Source organism: Pollicipes pollicipes, unplaced genomic scaffold (assembly GCF_011947565.3).
Source record: "Pollicipes pollicipes isolate AB1234 unplaced genomic scaffold, Ppol_2.1 Scaffold_4219;HRSCAF=4965_pilon_pilon_pilon, whole genome shotgun sequence".
NCBI lineage: Eukaryota > Metazoa > Arthropoda > Thecostraca > Pollicipedomorpha > Pollicipedidae > Pollicipes > Pollicipes pollicipes.
Window position 1 is genome coordinate 26176986 of NW_023596448.1, and position 16357 is coordinate 26193342.

Here is a 16357-nt window from a genome sequence, read left to right on the forward strand (position 1 = left end):
ACGCTGGGTTCGAGTCCCGCAGCCCGCGCGGCGGTTCCACACTGCTACATGAACGGAGCCATGAATCATGAATATATGCTCACAGCACATATAAATATACACCGCTGTACTCAAAATTGAATACGAAACACGCCTGTTTAGTTTGTTTCCTGTCGCCACTAGACATTGTCTTGTACCCACGGGTGTTTTCTGCTAAGATCTGTCTTCATCAATTTGAAAACGCCAGGGGTTTGCATCGACCCGTGGCGCCGGCCTCATTAGCTCATGCGTTTGTATCATCCGCACCATGGCTGACCGCTATCACTGACTGCTTTTATTCGCACCGTAATAACTGACAGCCATCATCCGCACCATGATAACTGACAGCCATCATCCGCACCATGATAACTGACAGCCATCATCTGCACCATGATAACTGACAGCCATCATCCGCACCATGATAACTGACAGCCATCATTTGCACCATGATAACTGACAGCCATCATCCGCACCATGATAACTGACAGCCATCATCTGCACCATGATAACTGACAGCTATCATCCGCACCACGATAGCTGACAGGTCTGCCGTGATAATCGCATCGCTCGCTCAAGGTCACATCGGAAGTATTGCAGCACGTCAATGTAGAAAAGACCTGCCGAGTCCCACGCAATATCCGACGCACCGTTTTCTTGTCACCACTCCCTGATAACATTGCTAGTGAAACGTGCCTGTTTATCGCACAAAAGTCGAACCGTACATAATAAACATCACTTTGCAGCGTACTTAACATCAAACGACTTGCTGGCATACAAGCTCAAATGATAAAGATGAAAATGAGCCATCAGCTGTTATCCACCGAAAAAAAGTGCAATCAAAAGGCAACAAAAACACCATAAATCCAGCGTACTGCCGGAACACCGTTTTCCACAACCTAGACGCCGCCAGCGAGTGGTTGCCACAGGGGTGTAGTTCCTTTTTCGGTCGTGGGCTTCAGCCCCCACCTCTCAACGCTGAGAGCAAGTGAGCCAAACTCGAGAAGAACCTAGTTTTGTGTATTTTAGAGGTAGGTTTAGTCAATGTTCTCGTTTAGCCCCCCCCCCCCCTCCCCAATCATTTCGCGAAACACTAGCCCCGGTTCGCCACAACGGCAGCTCGGCTCCGTATAGTATTAGCCCTTGTGTCCGACGAGTGTTGGCTTGGGGATGTTGATCACCTGGCCGATGGACAAGGCCTGCTGCACGCCCACCTTTTGCTTCTCCAACGGACCGTTCACCTGCCGGTAATCGAGTACGTGTCACAACAAGCACAATATGTTCGCATTTATGTATGCGGTAATTTTTACGCAGTGATTTTTCATTGGGTGAGGTGGTGTGCTTGTGGCCTGAGTTCTTGTTGGTGATTGTGACGATCCTGTGTTAAGCGTACGCTCCCAAAAAGGAGCACTGCTTGCCCATGGACACAATCAAAGGAAGAACCACTATAGGCACACACCATCATGCAAGCGCATGGCCATGACGCCTAAATTATCATGACTGAATCAGAACTGTCCAACGTAAAGGGATGCTCTTTAAAAATCAATGCACACCAAAAGCCTCAGCCTCAATAAATGAACCGACGTCGTGCTGATTGAACGCTGCTTATTACTTTCTGCGAGGTTTGAGGCAGCGGGGTTCGCCAACCACGGTGACGCCGAGGCACACACGAGGAGTCACACCCTCCTCAGAAAGGTTCAGAGCTCCACTTCCCTGCACGCCGCCACCTGTGGCGCTACTCACCTGGAGGTCCGCCGCGAATGCCGTTCCACCGAGGAAGTTCAGTCCGCCCTGGTTGCCGGAGGACTCCAGAGTGACGACCGCGTTTGTGTTTCGCAGTTCACTGTCACCCTGGGGCTGTTGGCAAAACCATGACACGTGCAGACAAGGGTGAGCAGAACAGCGAGAGGCCATGTAGATGTAAACAAAACGACGGCACGTGCAGACGGTGCGTGCATGGCACGCATGCAGGCGGAAAAGCGGGCAAGGCGGTGGCGACCGAACAGCCTGTCGTTCAGGGCTGCTATCGGTATGAAATAAGTTTGGTAGCCGTCTGCCTTTCGGCTTTATTTTGTAGAATATAGGGCATGCAAAGTTGCCCATGCACTATAGTTTTGCTTAAAATGCGTGTTAAGAATCACTGGCTCGCCGGATGACCCCAAACGCGAAGGCTGACCATGCAACTTGATCTTCGTACCGTACGAAACGAAAAGATGTACAAGAATATGCAAGATAGAACCACATGGAGCTGTTTGAGACATTGCGAACTAAGTAAACAAGACGAAAGCAGGAACCGCTTGACAAGAAGTTGAAACGAAATGCTTTTGCAAATGGCGGCTCAAGGTCTAAAGCCCAAGTCTGTCACGAGCCAGCATAGATTTGTTAGCGAGTTCGGGTGCCAAGGTAAAAGGTACTAATAATCACTAAACAATCTTACGTCATTCAGCAAACTTATTGAATAATCTTACCATAGGCGCACTGATGACCAGGCCAACGAGGCAGCAGAAGAAAGCCACCGTCACCTGCATGACTCTAAGTGTGTATGTGGGAGCTCCTAAATCTGCGGTCTGTGAAGGAACATGTCGAGTTCAGTAAGCTCAAGGTTAGTAACACCAACATCGATGAGCCAACAACCCAAATGGCCAAAGACATTGGCCCACTGTACATTGCAGTAGGTTCATGGATCCGAGTTTGACGAGAACAGCACATGTCTCGGTGTCCTCCATGTTATTCTGCACCATCGTGTTTTATCTTCTCGATCACACCTACGCATATTTTCTTGAGCTTAATTTGCTAAGTTCTCTGATACGTTTTGAATTATAACAATGGAAGCACCCCGGCTTTCGGACATCAGACTCATTCTTGCAAACACATGCAACGCGTGTAACGCATGGAACGTAAGCATGAACATGAGTGCGCAAAGACAGCCAAAGAACGTGATACACAGTGTCCAATCCAGGATTCAGTTCGCTAAATACTTATCCCATTTCGCTTCTGTCGATAAAACCGTGATGGCTTGTGCGAGCTCTCGCTGGGGCTGATCTTGCAGTTTCTGGGGATTTGGGGAGCAAGAGACCACAACATATGACGGGCTGATTGCCGCTAGTCCTGCGGATGCCGTTATGGATCGTTTCCCCGCTGTTGCTGTACGGTCTCAATGTTCAAGTGCTAACCAGCCGCTAGGGCCACTTTCCAAAGCGGTCGATGCCTTCTACAAAACCAAGCGTATAATGTTTGTAATGATGTGCACGGGTTTCCTCTCTCTCCTACTCCCTCTCTCTCTCTCTCTTCTCTCTCTCTTCTCTCTCCTCTCCTATCTCTCCTCTCTCTCTCTCTCCTCTCTCTCTCTCTCTCCTCTCTACTCTATCTCTCTCTCTCTCCTCTCTTCCTTCTCTCTCTCTCTCTCCTCTCTCTCTCTCTCTCTCTCTCCTCATCTCTCTCTCTCTCTCTCTCTCTCTCTCTCTCTCTCTCTCTCTCTCTCTCCATCCTCTCTCTCTCACTCCATCACTCACTCACTCAGCTCACCTCACTCACGCACTCTTCACGCCTCCACTCCAATTAATCACTCCACGTCATTTGCTCCCTCCCTCTCTCTCCCTGTTTGGTCCTCCCTCCCTTCCTTTCCGCTCTTCGTACCCCTCCAACTCTCGGGTTCAGAATCGCTGCCGCCTGGGCGTAACTGCCCATTCGATCTCACCTGTACGCTGGCTCTACCGACCCGACGCTCCGCACAGCTCTCAGGTTGCCACTGACTCGCTTGGCTGGTCACCCCCGCTCCTGTACCCAGCCTGGTCATAGACAGCCGGCTCGGGGTTTTCCAAGCCCTGACACGTCTTGTGGCGGGGTAAACCCGCCAGCGGACCACCTCCGAGAAGCAGAGAAGTGGTGCACGTTGACCCCACGCACGAGCGTGCAGAAAACCTGGAAATATGCTCAGTGTCCTCGGGAAAGGGGGCCTCGTTTGTGGCTCCAAGCTTTCTGTTCAAAACGGAGCCGGACGTAGTTAAAACCACCAGTAAGAGATGAAGGTTCTGACGCTCAAATCATGACCGGCTTAGCACAAGAGAACAGCTGCTGAATGTGCAATGAGTGTATGTAATGATTCCTTTATTTCACAGTTACCTCTGCACCTTGATTACCCGTTCACGCTTGCACCCGTTCACGCTTGTGCTAAGCTCTTGTATACCAGGCGAGAAAGCAATATTTACGTGAGCAACATATCAAGCTTTAACGACCGTCGACTGGCGCGCGAGGCTCAGCATGTGGTACCTGTTTTGACTTAGCCGCAACACAAAAACCGGATCAGCGACCAGATTTATTCCTCCGTTAACGAGCAGACTTTTCGAAAGGCCAGGGTCTGGCAAACCCCAGCTTTGCAGGGCTGTGCTCTTCGCACCGTGTCATCCCTGACCGCAGATCCACCGTCACCTTGGCCTGCATCAGCTTCTGACGTTGCCAGAAAGACGGATTTGACTTTACGTAAGCCGCCGCGGTGAGCTGACAATTGTGACGCACATCGTCACCATGGCGACGGGCCACCGCTCATGGGTGCCAGGCATGAAGAACGTACCGCGCGAGATCACCAGAGGAAACGACATTCAAGCGGCAGTGCTTCACAAACTGTCACCCCTAGCTGCTGCGGAGGGCGGCCATGCCAAGGTGAACATATATTTGGAGACGCTGCATCATACCAAGCAACACAAGCGCACGGACGTGAGCTGGAGTCGGAGTCAGAGCGGCAGTCCCTGGGCGGGGAGAGCGGCGGCCAGGGGCGAGCGTCTTCGTTTTAGCGCCAGACGCCGTTCCGGAGGCCTCACACCTCCCTGATCACGCAGAATCGCACTCGTCACACCCGTCACACCCGCCGTCACACACGACTCGGTTATCCTCCCGCGGACTGTCCGATCTCTCTTGGCCGTGCCTCTCAAGGCAGCAGACGGGTGCTAGGCCAGCCCGACACCAGGACGGCGGCCGGTTTCTGGCCCGGCGCCAGGCGACTGTCTGCCCACACGGAGGGGGGGGAGGGGGGGGGTGCAACAATCCAGCCATCTCCCGCCAGCGCTCCCGGTCCGGTTTTGGGACGCGGTGGCGCCGATTTCGCCCTAGTGGAATCTGTTGTGGAAGTTTTGCCAGCTGGGGCGCGGAGGGCCACCGACGCCAGGTATGACGAGCCGCATGGTTGAAAACTTGCGCGTGCTGCTGGTCGATGCTCAAGTCACCCAACGCCCACCTGCAATCTGGTGGTAGGTCAGTTCGAGTGAGTCACGTGTCATGACTCGGCATGATCGTGCAATGCTAGTTGTCTGCGCGGTTCTTAGGTATCGGACTATAAGGGCATGGCAAAGAGGCTACCCCAGCGTGGACACAATGCAACGTGACCTCGCGACATTGCATGTCAGTTAGCGGGGTAGAACCGAGGCTACCCCCATCAGCTCAATAGAGAATCTACTGTCATTGAAATGGCTCGCGAGTATTCCCTGCGTTGACATCTGACGACCACAACCGCTAATCACAATGGGGGTTGGGAGCAAAATATTCATCATTGAGATCTGCGCTCGATCATGTTAAACTTGCGAATCGATCGTAAGGAAACTGAAAAATACGCACAGTCGTCTCAGGCTATAATATATATATATATAATATATATATATGTATATATATATATATAACTATGAAATAAAGTCCGAAAGTCCGAAGTGAGTGACAACATTTTTTACCGAGATCTCGTGAGCTCTTGGTATTGTTATGAGAGTGACCCCGCACCGCTTCTCCCACCTCATCCACCCCAAATCTCGCTCCAGTCACTCCACCCAGCCAGTAATCTGAGGAACTTTCCACTGACATGTAGGTTTGCTGCCAGGCCCGCTAGGAAATTCAATGACAGGCCACCATCCGGTCTTTGCACTACGCTGGTTCCTTGCGCGTTGGTGTTCGAGATGCTGCCACCAGGCTGCAACGACGGGACATATGACGTCACCATTGTCGCCATTGAACCACGGAACATATGGCGTCACCATTGTCGCCATTAAACCGCGGAACATATGACGTCACCAATGTCGCGCTGATGGCCACGTTGATGACATCGACGAGGGTAGAGGCCAGTGAGCTACATGCTGGACCTCAGGCGGGCACCGGCTCAAAGACAACGGCGTGGAAATTCAAACGGGTTGGTCGAGGCTAGCGATGAACGAAGCCTGGGAAGTTAGTATTGGATAAGGGGCGTTGGAGATTGGTGTGAAAACATGCCAAGGATGTGTCATGGCGTACATCATGGGAAGCATTCGCGACTTTTGGCCGTTGGTTGTGGTTCTACCCTTTATTCCGTGGGGCCAGTAAGCACCATGTGCATGAAACCAGGTACGTCATAGCAAATAGTGATTAAGCAACGAACACTGATTAAGCAACGAGTACTCACAGGTCGGTTTGGAGCTGCGAGACCGGTAGCAATAAGGGTAACAAAGAAAAACACTCTGTTCATTGTGGTTCTTCCCTGAAATTGACAAAGCACGGTCAGAAATGCATCACCTCCCAAGCATTGGACTAGTTCATTGAATTACACGAATCCCAAAGACCTGTTCAGAAGTGTGCGTTGATGCGCCTATCCCTTCGCATACTTCCGTTGAAACTGTACCGACAACGAAGTTCCCATCGATGGGACGTACTACCGTTTTGGATGAGAATCGAGGGCGTCCACCAGCCACTGCCACGTCAGTCGCTAACCCAGCAATATCCCGTGGCGTTGCATCAAGCGATAATTAGCGAAACCCCAACTCACATAGCTCTTTGTCACGTTCAGAAAAAACCGGGTGCGCCACAGCCGACTCCCAGCCTTTCCTCTCAACCACGCACGCTGCAGCACAAACCATACCACCTAAGTGCCATGGTCCAGCGATCGCTCGGCATATGCTTGACCCCTTTACCCAAGTGCCGGAGCACGTGTCATGACAATTCTCATTCACTGACCGGCCCCGCCATCAGCGGTTTCTGGAGCGGGGGAGGGGGGATGGAAGGTACGCTGATCTGCACCCTTCGCGGAACCCTACTCACGTAAAGCGGCGGGATGCGCTGGTGCGGTCTGCCAGGCACTGTGCCGCCGGCGGGCCCTGCGCGGCGCTTTATAGGAACCCGCCACTCAAGCACGCGAGCGGGGAAAACCGGCCGAACGGGTGAGGCTGCGACCGCGCCCGCGGCGGTCAGACTGTTGAAGACTCCGGCGGCTGCACGTCACACATCACCGGGGACTGCGGCGGCCGCACGGCACACATCACCGGGGAAGGTGGCGGCCGCACAGCACACACTACTGGGGGACTGTGGTGGCCTCACAGCACACATTACCGAGGACTTAAGTGGCCGCACACAAATTAAATGATTACTTTACGCGGTGCTGAGAATCCTGTTGTACTTTGGGTGCGTGCCAAATTGGCTTATTTTCATTGTGTGCCGCATGCAGGTAGCGAACCATGCCGACTTGGTGGATGAGGTAGGAGGCAAAAACGTACATTTGCATGCAAAGCTTGGTGCCAAAATATTTTTGATAGAAATATTTGGCAACGGCCACGACAAATTAATATAACACACACTGCACAACGTAGCATGATGCTTGCATACATATATATTTTGCCTGCATGGTGTGCACTTCGACACACGGACAAGGAAAGCGCTTCGTCAAGACCCTTTATAGTACCCTACGGAACAATAATATCCTCTTATGTTTCATCCCAACCTGGTGAAAAACGCATCCTAGGATTTTTTGTTGGCCGCTCAACTTGGTGACAGGTCGCTGATAAATCAGTGTACTGATCATGGCCGGACCGGTCGGTCGATTCGCTGTTTCTACCAGCCGGCTCTCAGTGTCCCAAACTAGATATTATAAAATGCTGAAACAGATCCAGATACGGAGATTTCTCTCAACGCAAGAAACATGTTTCAATCGTTACGGAGCGGCTGCTCAGAGGTGGGCGGTGACTTTCAATGCTGTTTCGATGCACCGCGATTTTGCGAGCGAGATTCGCATCGGAGAGTGTCATGCACACCTTCCTGGTGTTTAATGTTTAGGCGGTGTTTTAATGTTTACTTTGATGATGGTGCCGCGACTGAGCATCCTGGCCTCAGCGACGAGAGGCACTGAAAGCTCAAGATTGTTGTTTATTGATCGTAAGTCGGCGAGGTGATCCGACTGAGGTAGAAATCGACTTTTGATTATCCAGACCGCCTTTTCCAGACACAGAAAAGGTTGTGGACTCACTACAGCAATCACAAACGACCAGCCTTCCTCACTTGGAAAAGAACCGTGGGTTCGATGTTGAAGGCTGAATCATTTTATTGGTGTTTTGTTAGGATTTTAACAAAGATTACTCATAGTTAAACCTTTCACTAGAAATGATCTTGGTTGCGGTAAATTTATATGATAGTCAATTTTATAGGCCATGGGAAGACATTGAGAAGCGAGGAGTCAAGCGGTGTAGCAAATATAGGAAATGATGAGGGAGGGGCTGGGGCTAGGGGTGGGGGTGTTTTTCATATCCCTCTTACTAAGATTACTTCAAAAAGTGGGAAATTTATGGATTGTGGCCCGATTGTCATAGCAGTTGAGTGAAAGGTTGGTAGTTGGTTCTCTCTGAAAACAATGTTAACTATTGCTGATGATAGGAGTCCTTGCGTAACAGGAAAACTCTGAAAGCAAACCATTCTGCAGCACTCCTTTATTTGTATATTTTCTTTACAGTTGTGAGCATGACATTTGCATGGATGTAAATGTGACGTATTTCACTATTGTTTTTGCTAACACTAAAATCAAAACTGTTTTGATGGAACCCTAAACATAATCATTGTATGTATTGAGTGAAGGTTGTGAAAGCAGATACCCTTCTTTAAATCCAGCCTTTGTTGATAGTAGGAATCCATGTGGTTTGTCTGTTGATTGCATAATGACAGGGCTGGTGATTGTTATGCATGATTAGGGGAAAGTAGCAACCCACTCACCTGACGCCACCCCCCCCCTAAATATGGTTGATTTGATGATACTGATTGATGATTGATGATTTGATGATTCGTTGATACTCCTGTATTACGCATGGCAAATATCACAGGTAAGCTTAGATTTGCCTGCTGCTTAGCGTGCAAAGGGCAGTTCTCGCTGGCTGGTTGAATTTCTATTAAGGTATGAATATTAGTACCAAAATGTGTCATTCTACTGTACTAACTGTTTTTTCATGGTCTGAAATGCAGATGCTTACACCAGCATATGTAAAACAAATAAAAAAGGATGGTCCTCCGCCTGCCGCTCGTCACCCCCGCTGGCCGTCAATCAGCCTGCAGTGCTCGTAAAAACCGTCGCTGCTCCGAAACCAGAAACGCTATTGACACGTTTTTTGTGTCAACACACGCACGATGGATGCCCGAGAGACTGTCCAAGTTTGAACGCGACTGCGCGATATGCCGGTCTGGTATATTCATGAACCTTAAGGGGAACGGGCGTTGCATCATCTCCTCCCCCTTCGGACAGAGCGTTTGTTCAGTAAGAACTAGCGGCATGATGTGAGGCTATTAACACATTGCAGAGGAACTTTACTTGTGGAGCGGTGCAAAAGACGCCAGCAGACAACACATGCCGCTCCAGGCTTGGACCATACCTAAAGTATAGTTGAGAATTTGGTGACGGTTGAGGTGGGGCTCAAAGTGACATGTGATTTTCATAAGCGGGAGTACCATTGGACTCCCTCTTCAACATTGTGAAATCAATAAGTTCCATTTACTGACTTTTCCAGCGCGTCTACTATGTGATATCCTCAGCACGCCAATTCGCCAAAATCCTTTTGCGATAATTGGTATGAGAGCATGAAGCCCTCCAGTTACGGAAAAATATCTACAAATATAACGCAATTCTCACACAGATATAATTAAAAGTTGCACTAAGGCTTTGATTTCTCCCCTTTAAGCATCTCCTCTAGATTTCTCCCCTACAAGCATCTCCTCTAGATTTCTCCCCTCAGCGTTTAGCAGTGATTCTGTTCGAAGGACACTTTGGATTTGGCAAGCATTGTCTTCTTGCATGCTTGTTTATTCCAGAGCTGTGCTTACAAGGAAGGTGTACGTCAGCGACATATCAGCTGGTTTAGTGACGCAGACCGTTCACCAGTGCACCACTAACTAAATGGTTACGCCACGCACTGTGATAATCACAAACATTCATTTTTACTGACAACATTCATACCTAAACAACAGGGTCTTGTAAGCAGCAAGCAAATGTAGCATATGCCCACCTTCGCAGCCATGATGGTTGAAAGTCACGTGAATTTCATTGAGCACTGTTTGGTTCCACTTTGCCGTAAAATATTCCCATCCCAAGCATACTTGCTTTACCACACATTCAGTAACTTACTCCTCACTTACCATTGTAATCACCACATGATTAAGTGCCTCTGCCAACATGCTCAAGTTCAAAATGGTTTGCTGACTAAAATAAATATGCTATTTTGACTTCACTATCCAATTTTATGTCCCAGTACGCAACGTCGGCATGACCCGTTGCAACAATTATTGGCTCGGACGATTATCGACAATTCAGCCACGTGCGTTGATACCGGAAAGTGTAAACATATAAGCCAAGATGAATGCAGTCTTCCACTCGACACGCCTCCGCTGTTTTTCCGAAATATGGCATGATAGCTTTAGAAGAACATATGCGCTTCACGTTGAAATGCCTTGTCGGAGACCACAGGCAGAGGTTGCCATTCAACATCCATATCAATCATTGATGACCCCAACAGTAAACTAACGCAATGTTTTGTCTTGTATCTCATGGTGCCAATAACATGGAGTGTTGGCATTCTTATTACCGTGTTGTTGCACTCCAGATGTTAAAGACTGGAAAAATTCGGCTACAATCACATAAAATAGGTGAACATTCTGCAGAATGAGCATGTAACTTTAAAACATCATGCGATTACCATCATCACACTCCTAAAAATGGGCCCCGTTTAGCGGGCCCATCGCGCCCGCCGGTGGAAGAGGGGGGGGGGAGGGGGCGTGGTCGCCGGAGGTGGAGTCGCTGGGGGTTGAGGCGTACATGGTAGCGGGCGCGATGTCCGAGCTAAGCTGTCCTTATGCCCCGAGTCAAGGTGTCAGGCCGACCTACTACCTCGCCCAGCAAAGGGCGCTAAACGGGATGGAAACGTGCATAACGGGCATATAATGATTATTTCAAAGCAGTTTATCAACGCCAATGAATCTCTATCGCCCAACACGTCTTGTGGTTGCGGGTGTCTGGTCATAACGCCATGGGCTAAAACACTGCCATGAGCAAAGTACACCTGCCGCGAGCTCACTTGATGACGGACAAGCTGATGGCACCCATGCCAAGCTCAAAACCTGATGAAAGTGTTACATTTGAGAAAAAATATGGAACGCAGAGAAGGATAACTAGCGAATCAGGCCAGCTTCTATACCGGAATTCTCCGCGCATTTACAACCAAGCCCCGATGATAGCTGTAAAGAGAATTACTCGTAAGCAAAAACGTCAGTAGCGTTTTGGTAGTCCTACTCTCCTAGCGAATGTCATGTACCTAACGGAGCAAAGGCTCCGCAGATTTATGATGAGGAATGCTATGGGTAGCCGTCGATGATGGGAAATCCTGGGGATGGACTGATGGCGTCCGCTCCAGAAAACGAATAATTCCCAAATCCGCTAAATTTGACATGGGCGGGGGTTGTATGCTATGTGTGGATGGTATATATAAGTGTACAAAGTACGCATGGATGTATATGTGAATGCTGGATACCAAAGAAGCTGAGAGGAGTTACTCTGAGCCCCAAACAAGCTCCGGACCTCCGGATCTGAGGCAAATCTTCAGCCTTCCCTTCTGTTCTGATGTTGAGTTGTCCGTTCACACGCTTAATGGACGGAGCTAAAGGGTTGTGTAACGGATTAGAAGAGCTAATCATGTTAATGCCCACGTATGTTATAACTGGACGTGCTACAAGCTCTTCGGACCGCTCGCCCCACGCATGCCGTTCAGTGGTGATGTCATATCTATCGCATGCCCTTCCGTGTCGTCATGCCTAACGCATACCCGTCAGTGGCGAAGTCATGCCTAACGCATGCTCCTCGGTGTCGACGTCATGTCTTTCGCACGCCCTTCAGTGGCGAAGTCATGTCTAGCGCATGCCCTTCAGTGGCAAAGTCATGTCTAACGCATGCCTTCAGTGGCAAAGTCATGTCTAACGCATGGTCCCTCAGCGGCGAAGTCACGTCTTGTCCTAACCGGGGGTCCGTGAAGCCTTCACTTGGTCAGGTACAGCACATCTCAAGTATATCTGCGGCATCAGCGTGCAACAAGACCCGCGGAAAGACCCATGAGAAAAATCCGCGAACATCTGTTGCGGTTCAAAAGCCACTTTTAAGATGATGATTTCCTGCTCGTTGTAGTTCGGAAAAAGGAACAGGTTTTTATCGGCTGCGATTCTTCACATATACATGTGCATGATAGGGCATACGGCTTATTCTACTTAATCCAGCTGCTCTGGGATTGACGAGTACCGTATTGCCGCACGGAAATCTGCAGCATAACGGTGTCTGCGCCCTAGTGTGTCATTATTCTAGGGCATTAAGGGCATACTCATTAAGGGCATGCGTTAGACATTACGAAGTGCACTAATACTCCTCCTGACCGACAAGCAACGAGAAATCAAGTGAAAGATGGTATTGCATGTCAGGGAACGTCGACGTCGATCGGATTTTCATCGTGAGGCAGTCAATGACTTGGATTAATTCGCAGGATGTACATCGGCATGGCACGGGTGACCGCCTGGAGGAAGACGTGACTGAGTCTTGTGGATAGGGTGTAAATGCTTCACACTGCGGAAAAGATGGCGCTGATGCTGATGCTGATGTTGATAAACCTAATGACGGTTCTATTGAGAAGCATGGTCAGCGCCATAATGTTATGATAGTTATGAATGCTCCGCTTCGAATAGTCTGGACTGACTCACACTGAGGGTTTGCCTCCGACGCTAGGCACCTTTCACTACCGATGTCATGGCACAGACGAAAAGCAGCGTCAAAGGGAGTGTGTCTAGTCAAGTTAGGATTTTTGACTGTGCACGTGGGATGGTAGGAGTCTTGGATTTAAAGGTTTTGGTGTCATTGGTTTCTACAGTTCGCTTCCACTGACGAGATATTGTTACAGCCCCCAAATTTTATTTTGGTCTGTAGGGAAGAACAAAGTTTTTGGGTTGCCCCTAGGCAATATTCATCACTAAACACATGGACACCATTGACAAGGTATTGTTAGCTCTATCCAATAGTTTTCGAGGGTGTCGCTTGCCAGCACTGACAGCGGGTTGCGAACGCAGCGATGGCGGTGGCGATTATATTGATGCTTTTTTGGTTCACATTCAGCTGAGGGCTGCGGATGTATGGGCATAGACTCACGGTAAGGCTGGTCGGTTGATACGCACCAATTCATGTCGGCCTACTATATACTGGGATGAGGAATACGTATTGTGTCGTGTTAGTCGGCTGCACCATGCTCAAGGGAAATGCTGTTGTTCTGTGATGCTCAGCAACCAAAATAGTGGCCATGCATCTAGCGCGCAGTTACTCGCCACATATAAGCTAGTGCATTCGCCCTTTCCTGCCCGCTGATTGGTTTATCTTTTTAGGATTATGTTTGTTCACACACAGCCATCGATGGGATCGATAAAAGTAGATAAATCAAAACCGTTGCAAGATCCAAATGTATATTCAGCAACCAGGATTAACCGGAGCTAATTATTGCCGAACTCTCCTTAGGCGTGTAGGGAGAAAGCCGTTAACATTAGTCACACTCCCTTGAAGCAGTCGCCAAAATCTTGATGCGAGGCGCCCGAGCGCAGCATCTGGAACCCAAAAACAAAAAAAGCACGCCCTTGGGCTCAGATTGCCAGCCATAAAGAACCATGCGAACACAAAACAACCGCTAGAAACATGTTGAGGCCAGTTTCAAAAGATAAGACAGTGGTATTAGCCCTATTCCTCGGGGAAAAACAGGAGAATGGAGATATAGTTGGGTTGATATTTAGGCAACGTCCATTTATCGAAATGTCAACTCAGTTATACTTCCATTCTCCTGATCTTCTCCGAGGAATAGGGCCAATACTACTGTCTTATCAATGTGACTAATGCTCCTCGCTAATGCATTGAACAGACTACGTCAGTTTCCAGAAGGGTCATTTCCGGCCCGTGATAGTGCTGGGGGAGTCCGGGTATTCACCTGGTGAAGCCTACGTAGGCACTTGGCGGCGAGCTCGCTGCACAACTGTGCGGTAGAGGAGGAACAAAGAATGGGGAAACCCGCACTGCCGTTGGTCGTTGCCAATCAGCATGATATTGCTTTGTCACGGTGAAAAGCATTCATGGTGCGCCAGGTTCGTCGCGTACCACCGGGACACTCCGACTCTCGTCGGTGGCGAACACCCTTTTAGCAAGAGGGCTATGAAAAATAACCTCTGTTTTGTCGTTGTCGCACGCCTCGTATGTGTCGATGCAGGGCATTCCATAGGCCACGCCCATTTCATGCGACCAACTCATTACGCATGCCGGGAAATGTGATGCGACGAACTGCATACAAGACAAAATGCTTATGCGGAGCCGTGGGCGAGAAGTCATACGAGTGACGTGTTGAAGTCACAATAGATTGAGAACTGAAAACATTTCCCAGAAGAACAGGGGAAACGAGGATCGCACGTACGACGAAGTGAACAACCGCGCTTTCCGCATTACACGATGTTTTCATGTATGTGTGACATCATGTACTGATATCAGTGTATGTGGTTCGTTCCGATTTTCATGCAGACAATTTCTGCGCAATGCGCGTCGAGCGGCGAAATTCTATGCAAAGTTCTGCCCAGCTGCATTATATCCTTCAAATCAACAATAAGCCGGTGTTGTCGACGCTCCCGGTGGTTTCAATGAGCTCGCTTGCTTCCCCAAATCTGCATTTTATGCAGTAATCCACCAAAGAAAGAAACCCATACCAACACAGCACCTAGTCCCTGACAAGCGCCCGAAGTGTACGACACATGCGGCGCAGTTTCTGTGAGATGAAGGAGGGGGCCCGCTGCTGCTGTTAGGGTAGCGCGGCTGTCCGTATTCTTGGATGTCTAGTCGTTTCCACATAACTCCTAGATTTTCTACACAGGTACATATGGTCTCAACCTAACCAAACCCGCACTTGGAATTGTCGCATTTTAACTCTGGTGACACCATGTGATCCGAAACTTCTCGGAAATGATTTCGGCGTTTGATGGAGTTAATAAGCATCACCGTCTGAAGTGGTGGGGCGTTATATCTCGATGACTCCAGAAACGCGTTTTCCCAAACGTGTCGGGATACAAGGTCATTGTCGGGCTGATTCTGTTCCTTGGAAGGTCATGGTCCAAATCAGGTACTGAAGTCAACTGCCACAGTCCTAACGTTAATCTTCTGAGATGTCACGAGGACGCACCTGCTGCGAGCAGTTACATGCTCTGTTAACAGTTACATTATAATCACGTACTGTATAATGGTCCATTATGCAGTCAGGCATGTCAACCGAAATGCGAAAAGCCTTGGGGAAGGGAAACCATGCGCAAGAGGGATATCAACCCCTAGTACCTTAAAAAGGGCTTTACTATTGGGCAGCGATGCATTTTTCTGATAGTGGCTCTCCAGCGCACGTCATTAACAGCATGAGAAAACAGCACCAAGAATCTTATAGAAAGTGAGGCTGTTCAAGCAGCAACTGCAGGCGTGCTGCTCTGTGAACAGCTACCAACAGAAATTCGCGTGCACGCGCGGCGGTCTGCGAGTGTTATCACTTTTTTCCTCCAATTGTTGTCGGAGACTAACACAATGCACGTTATTTCCTTGTTTGGCAGCCTTGTTTAAAAGGGAGGGCAATCGACGACCGATAAGTGGAATATGAAATGGATACATATTAAAATAGGACGGCCTTCAGTTCCTGTTTTTCGCTATTGCTAGTGAAGTCTTCCAGCTAATACTTTGAAAGGAAATATCCACAACATCTGATGCAATCCTTTTTATGAGACCTCGATATCAGGGGACATGCATGTTGCCGAGGCGCGATCTGGACAACCCCGTCCCGCAGTCTCCCCGTCGACAGTCACGACAGCAATTCTCGGAGAACACGCAGACCAGCCGATCGCGAATTCAACACCTCTTGTTACAGGCAGCCGGCCTGTAAGGTAGCGCCCAAAACCCCTTTCCACGATCGCCCAGTGCGTTGAATGATTGCGCTCCGGCATGAGATCTGCACGTTTGAGGGTGCTATGCCCTCGTCGTCGCTAGTGAAAGTGCATCAGC

The 16357-nt window shown here is 49.3% G+C and overlaps 1 long non-coding RNA gene across 1 annotated transcript; it reads right to left on the bottom strand.

The window, feature by feature from the left end:
• Window positions 1-5855: 5855 nt before the first annotated feature.
• LOC119094903 (uncharacterized) lies at window positions 5856-7075 on the bottom strand. Its single transcript, XR_005093844.1, has 3 exons — window positions 7063-7075; window positions 6431-6505; window positions 5856-5965 (listed from the first exon to the last, which is right to left on the bottom strand). It is a non-coding gene; the product is annotated as an uncharacterized LOC119094903 (long non-coding RNA).
• Window positions 7076-16357: the final 9282 nt, after the last annotated feature.